We start from the raw sequence: 6,773 nt of genomic DNA on the forward strand, positions 1-6,773 counted from the left end.
AGTTCTTTCAGCTGGCAGACCAGCAAGTTGCGGGCAGACCAAAGAGCGTCTTTCACCGCATTGATGGTCCTCCAGGCGCAGTTGATGTTGGTCTCGGTGTGCGTCCCCGGAAACAGCCCGTAGAGCACGGAGTCCCGCGTCACGGAGCTGCTCGGGACGAACCTCGACAAATACCACTGCATCCCCCTCCAGACCTCCTGCGCATAGGCACACTCCAGAAGGAGGTGATCAACAGTCTCGTCCCCCCCGCAGCCACCTCGAGGGCAGCGTGCGGTGGTGCAGAGATTCCGGGCATGCATAAAGGATCTCACTGGCAGAGCCCCTCTCACCGCCAGCCAAGCAATGTCCTTGTGCTTGTTTGAAAGTTCTGGCGATGAGGCATTCTGCCAAACGACTTTGGCAGTCTGCGTGGGGAACCACACGACGGGATCCACCCTCTCCTTTTCCCGAAGGGTCCTGAGGATACTACGTGCTGACCACTAACTGACGGCCTTGTGGTCAAAGGTGTTTCCCTTCAAAAATTTCTCCACGAAGGACAGGTGGTACGGAACGGTCCAACTACTCGGAGCGTTCCGCGGCAACGAGGTCAGGCCCATCCTTCGCAACACCGGGGACAGGTAGAACCTCAGTAAGTAGTGACACTTGGTGTTTGCGTACTGAGGATCTACACACAGCTTGATGCAGCCACACACAAAGGTAGCCGTCAGGGTGAGGGTGGCGTTCGGTACGCCCTTTCCCCCATTTCCCAGGTCTTTGTACATGGTATCTCTGCGGACCCGGTCCATCCTCGACCCCCAAATGAAGTGGAAGATGGCCCGGGTGACCGCAGCGGCGCAGGTCCAGGGAATAGGCCAGGCCTGCGCCACATACAACAGTACCGAAAGCCCCTCGCACCTGACAACCAGGTTCTTACCCGCGATGGAGAGGGACCGGAGCGTCCACCTGCCCAGCTTCTGCTTAAATTTGGAGATACGCTCCTCCCAAGTCTTAGTGCATGCCCCAGCTCCACCAAACCAAACACCCAGCACCTTCAGGTAGTCTGTCCTGACGGTGAAGGGGATGAAGGAGCGGTCGTCCCAGTTCCCGAAGAACATGACCTCGCTCTTACCCCTATTGACTTTGGCACCCGAGGCCAGTTCAAACTGGCCGCAGATGTCCAACAGCCTACTCACCGACCGACGATCGGTGCAGAAGACGGCGACATCATCCATGTACAGGGAGGTCGTGACCTGAAGGCCTCCGCTGCCTGGGATAGTCACGCCCTTCAGGCTCACGTCCTTCCTGATGGAGGCGGCGAAGGGCTCCACACAGCACACGAACAAGGCAGGAGAGAGCGGGCAGCCCTGCCTGACTCCAGATCTAACAGGAAAACTGTCTGATTCCCACCCGTTGATCGAGACTGCGCTAACGATGTTGGCGTAGAGCAGCCGGATCCAATTGCGGATGGATCCCTCCCCGAACCCCAATTTGGAGAGGACGTCCCTCATGTAAGCATGAGAGACCCTGTCGAAGGCCTTCTCCTGGTCCAGGCTGACGAGGCAGGTGTCCACCCGCCTGTCCTGTACGTAGGCGATCGTATCCCTGATGAGCGCGAGGCTCTCAGCGATCTTCCTGCCCGGCACAGCGCAGGTTTGGTCAGGGTGAATCACCGACTCCAGGACAGACCTGACCCGGTTGGCAATGACCTTGGCCAGGATTTTGTAGTCCACGTTCAAAAGTGAAATGGGACGCCAATTCTTAATTCCTTCCCTCTCCCCCTTCCTCTTGTAAATGAGGGTGATGATGCCCTTCCTCATGGACTTGCACATTTCCCCTGCCCGAAGCGCACTATCGTACACCTCCAGCAGGTCCTGGCCGACCAGGCCCCACAGAGCAGAATACAGCTCGACCGGTAAGCCATCACTTCCGGGAGTCCTATTCCTCTGCAAGGACTTGAGGGCTCTGGCCAGCTCGTCCAGGGATATCGGCCGGTCCAGCCACTCCCTCGTGCCGTCGTCTAAGACCTCCGTGATAGACGACAGGAACGACTCGGAGGCCGTGCTGTCCGTGGGCTTCGTGTCGTACAGTCCGGCATAGAAGGATCTGCTGATCCTCAAAACGTCGGGCCGAGACAACGTCACCGAGCCGTCGTCCTCCTTCAGCCGGCTCAGCACAGAGCTCTCTTTGTGCACCTTCTGAAAGAAGAAACGCGAGCACGTCTCGTCCTGCTCCACAGAGCGAACCCTGGACCGGAAGATTATCCTGGAGGCCTCCGCGGCGAAGAGCGAGGCTTGCTGGCCCCTCACCTCGCGGAGGTCCTCCGTGACATCGCCCCCATCAACTGCAGAAGGAGCAGGTTCTGCACCCTTTTCTGGAGTCGCAACAGCTTTCCCCGCCTCTCTCTTGCCTTCTGAACACCCTTGAGGACAAAGAACCTCTTGATGTTCTCCTTCACCGTCTCCCACCAGTCGCCTGGAGACTCAAAGAGGGGTTTCACGGTTCTCCAACCGGCGTACTCCCTCTTAAGCTCCTCGACGTTCTCTGGGGTCAACAGAGTCGTGTTGAGCTTCCACGTCCCCTTGCCGGCCGGCTGGTCGTCCTGTAAGTGACAGTCGGCCAACAGGAGGCAGTGGTCAGAGAAGAACACCGGCTCGACACCAGTGGATCTGACCGAGAACGTCCGTGACACAAACAGGAAGTCTATCCTTGAGCGGATAGACCCGTCTGGCCGCGACCAGGTGTACCTCCGCTGCGCTCCGTCTGCAGGGGTGCTGAAGACGTCGAGCAGCTTGGCGTCCTTCACCGTGCCCATCAGGAATCTGGACGTGACGTCCAGTTGAATCCCCCCACCCACTGTCCCCACGCCGGATCTTCCATCTGCATCAATGATGCAGTTGAAGTCTCCGCCTAGGATGACCGGCCTGGACGTAGCCAGCAGGGGTGGAAGCCGCTGCAGGACGTCCAACCGCTCACTCCGTACCACTGGGGCGTACACGTTGATCAGCCTCAGGGGAGCATTCCTGTAGGTGATGTCAGCCACTAGGAGGCGCCCCCCCACCACCTCCTGAACTTGAGAGATGGTGAAGTTGTGCCCCCGCAGCAGAATAGCCAGGCCCGAGGAGCGACAGTCGTTACCCCCCGACCAGATCGAAGGCCCACAGGTCCAGGCGCCGGACGATTTCCCGTACCTGCCGAGATGCGGTGTCCCGCACTCCTGCAGAAACAGGAGGTCCGCCTTGATGGTGGTCAGGTAGGCCAACGTGGACACACATCTCGCGGTTGACTTGACGCTGCGCACATTAATGCTCGCAATTCGTACCCCCATTGTGGGCAGTGACCGCAGTACCCTCCCCAGGTCCAAGGTCCAGCCCCTCCATCTGTCCCTTCATGCCCATTGCCCGGGCTAACTGCTGGACGCTCTCTGGGCTCAGGAAACCGTCTGTGCTGCCTTCCGGGTGGCATCCCCCCGCCAGGGGTGCGGAGGCAGGAGGGTCCGGCTCCGGATCAGGCTGGGGACTTGCTGTTTCCTCCTTCCCGCCTGGAAGTTCCGGGGGGCCCTCCAGTGCTCCAGCGGCACTTGACTGGGTGTTGGAGTGAGCCTCAGGACGCCTCCCGTCACCTGGAAGCGGGGTGCTGCTTTCCTTCCCCCTCGAGACCTTTAACTTCTGCTTCGGGTGGGCCCTCTCCGAATCCTCCTCGTCAGAGGAGCTCTTATAGCCCCCCTGTAGCTGCCTCTTCCCTCCTGATTGTTGCGGTTCCTGGGCCCATCGACGCACCTTCCTCCTCGCTTTCCGGACTGTAGTCCACTCCCCTGGGTTGCCTGTCGCCGCCTCCATTGGCTCCGGGTTGTCGGGGGGGATCGGAGCCTGCAGGGGTGCTTTGCTGGCCTCGGGCCCATCCTGCAGGGCCGGGCCCTCCTGCACGGCCTGGCCCTCCTGCACATTAGTGGGGTCCTTGCTGGGCCCTGGTGCCTTCCTCTCCTCCGGGGGGGCTGGCCCCGCATTTCCCCTGCCGGCGACCTGGGCGTAGGTGGTACCCCGCCACGGGCATGCCCTATAGAAGTGGCCCGCTTCCCCGCAAAGGTTGCAGCTTCTCTCTCGTGGGCAATCCTTTGCAAGGTGTCCCTCCTCCCTGCAGTTCCTGCAGATGGTGACTTTGCAGTCGGCCGCCATGTGACCTGACCTACCACAGGCATGGCAGACTTTAGGTTGCCCTGCATAGGTCAGGTAGCCCCTGCTCCCGCCGATCGCGAAGCTGGACGGTGGGTGTGCGATATTCCCGTCTGCGCCCATCCTCAGCGTCACCTTGACCTGCCTCTTACTCGTCCAGATGCCAAAGGGGTCCACGATGTCAGTTAGGTCCCCTTCCACCTTCACATACCTTCCGAGGAAGGTCAGGACATCAACTGCTGGCACATGCGGGTTGTACATGTGTACAGTCACCATACGGCTCCTCTGTGCTGGCATCACAAACAGTGGGACAGCGGTCAATACAGAGAGGGGGCCCTCACCTCCTTTCTCCTTGAAAACCTCCAGGAAGCGCTCGCAAAGCTTGGCACTCCGGAAGGTCACATCATAAAAACCCCCTCCGGAGAAATCCTGCAGGCAGTAGATGTCCGCAGCAGCAAACCCACAACAGTCCAACAGGACCCTCTTCACGAAGAAGGTGCGGTCCACAGGTGCACCTTCATCCACCTTTTTTACAGAAACACGGATGGTGTTCCGGACCCCCTGACCTGGGGCACGAGCACTTGCCGCAGCCATCGTTGCAGGTTGGCTGCTCCCCTGAACCAGCGTTAGGCCGAAGCCAGCATTAAGATCCACTGGTCGCAAGGGTGCACAGCCAACCCGACGTCCTCCTTTCACCTCCAAGACAGCACTCTCGTCCTCTCAGTCCACAAGAGAGTGGGTCTTTATTGTGTTTGAGATGTAAGCTGGTTCACTGAGCTGTAAGGTTTGTCCCCAGATGTTTCATCACCATTCTAGGTAACATCAACAGTGAGCCTCCAGTGAAGCGCTGGCGTTATGTCCCGCTTTCTATTTATCTGTTTAAGTTTCTTTGGGTTGGTGATATCATTTCCTGTGTTGGTGATGTCATTTCCTGTTCTTTTTCTCAGGGGATGGTAGATTGGCTCCAAATCAATGTGTTTGTTGATGGAATTCCGGTTGGAATGCCATGCTTCTAGGAATTCTCGTGCGTGTCTCTGTTTGGCTTGTCCCAGGATGGATGTGTTGTCCCAATCAAAGTGGTGTCCTTCCTCATCTGTATGTAAGGATACGAGTGATAGTGGGTCATGTCTTACTGTGGCTAGTTGATGTTCATGTATCCTGGTGGCTAGCTTTCTGCCTGTTTGTCCAATGTAGTGTTTGTCACAGTTGTTGCAAGGTATTTTGTAGATGATGTTCGTTTTGCTTGTTGTCTGCATAGGGTCTTTTAAGTTCATAGCTGCTGTTTTAGTGTGTTGGTGAGACCAAGACCATCAATAATACCCTTTACTGGCATAACATCTACAAAACAGGAGGAAAACAACAACAAACTGCCATTCCTAGATGTCACACTAGAGCGAACAGCCAATGGGGAACTTCAAACCAGCGTCTACAGGAAAACAACACATACGGACCAAATACTGAACTACAGGAGCAACCATCCCAACAGCCACAAACGAAGCTGCATTAGAACATTATTCCAACGAGCCACCACACACTGCAGCACAGGGGAACTACGCAGAGCAGAAGAAAATCACCTTTACAGCGGATTCAAAAAGAATGGGTACCCTATGAACACAGTCCGCCGATTCCTCAACAATAAACCCAAACAAATAGACAAAACGGTCCCAGAAACCATAACCACTCTCCCCTACATCAAAGACATTTCCGAAATGACTGCCAGACTACTCGGACCCCTTGGCATCCAGGTAGCCCACAAACCCACCAACACACTAAAACAGCAGCTAATGAACTTAAAAGACCCTTTGCAGACAACAAGCAAAACGAACGTCATTTACAAAATACCTTGCAAGAACTGTGACAAACACTACATTGGACAAACAGGCAGGAAGCTAGACACCAGGATACATGAACATCAACTAGCCACAAAACGACATGACCCACTATCACTCGTATCCTTACATACAGATAAGGAAGGACACCACTTTGATTGGGACAACACATCCATCCTAGGACAAGCCAAACAGAGACACGCACAAGAATTCCTGGAAGCATGGCATTCCAACCGGAATTCCATCAACAAACACATTGATTTGGAGCCAATCTACCATCCCCTGAGAAAAAGAACAGGAAATGACATCACCAACCCAAGGAAACCTAAACAGATAAATAGAAAGCAGGTAATACCAGCGCTTCGTCGGAGGCTCACTGATGATGTTACCTAGAATGGTGACGAAACGTCTGAAAACTAACCTTCCAGCTCAGCGAACAAACTTACATCCAGGTTGTGAAGGAGCTGTGCCTCCCTGACCCCTCACTTCGGGTTATCAAGGTGCTGCGCCTCCCTGACCCCTCACTGCGGGTTATCAAGGTGCTGCGCCTCCCTGACCCCTCACTGCGGGTTATCAAGGTGCTGCGCCTCCCTGACCCCTCACTGCGGGTTGTCAAGGTGCTGCGCCTCCCTGACCCCTCACTGCGGGTTATCAAGGTGCTGCGCCTCCCTGACCCCTCACTGTGGGTTGTCAAGGTGCTGCGCCTCCCTGACCCCTCACTGTGGGTTATCAAGGTGCTGCGCCTCCCTGACCCCTCACTGCGGGTTGTCAAGGTGCTGCGCCTCCCTGACCCCTC

The sequence above is a fragment of the Stegostoma tigrinum genome, chromosome 5 (genome assembly GCF_030684315.1).
Source record: "Stegostoma tigrinum isolate sSteTig4 chromosome 5, sSteTig4.hap1, whole genome shotgun sequence".
NCBI classification, from domain to species: domain Eukaryota; kingdom Metazoa; phylum Chordata; class Chondrichthyes; order Orectolobiformes; family Stegostomatidae; genus Stegostoma; species Stegostoma tigrinum.